A 574-nucleotide genomic window follows, 5' to 3' on the forward strand; every position below is an offset into this window, starting at 1 on the left:
ACGAATCGAACCAAGATAATTCTATTTTCTATATAATATATTTTGTATTGCATTCTATGCATTTCCTCCCTTTAGCAATATAGAAAAACAGTCTTGTATAAACACAAGGAAGCGCTTGCTCTGAAGATGCTTGTCTATCTCCAAAACACGTGGCCGAAGAACACTGCATGCCAGCTGGAAAAACAGCACCAAGCTACGCCAGTCACTTAGACCCACGTGCAACTAGCCTCTCCAGAAACCGAGGGAGGTCACAACAGAATAATTTACGCTCCCGCCGTGTACAGATGGCACCTTCTAACCTCAGTCTTGACCCCGGATCCAGTTCGAACCAAACCTCCGCCATGTACAGACGTCTCCTCTTGGCCACAACCCAAACCGGGTCACGCTGGCCTCAAGACCACTCACACTCAGTCTGCGATGATGCCTCTACCTCAGTCTGGTCCCCAGGGCACTGCTGCTGTGCCAGTGCCCAAGGATCCCATCTGTTTCTTGAGACTTCCTTTCATAAATCAGTGAAATGCATGCTGAGTTTCCCGAATCATCAACTAGATCATTATACTCCCAAGATGACGCC

At 47.7% G+C, this 574-nt stretch overlaps 1 protein-coding gene across 1 annotated transcript in view; it reads right to left on the reverse strand.

The window, feature by feature from the left end:
- LOC119593792 overlaps positions 1-574 on the reverse strand; it is a gene marked incomplete in the record, with an annotated part of 129,698 nt that overhangs the window by 90,700 nt on the left and 38,424 nt on the right.

The sequence above is a fragment of the Penaeus monodon genome, chromosome 32 (assembly GCF_015228065.2).
Source record: "Penaeus monodon isolate SGIC_2016 chromosome 32, NSTDA_Pmon_1, whole genome shotgun sequence".
Classification (NCBI taxonomy): Eukaryota; Metazoa; Arthropoda; class Malacostraca; order Decapoda; family Penaeidae; genus Penaeus; species Penaeus monodon.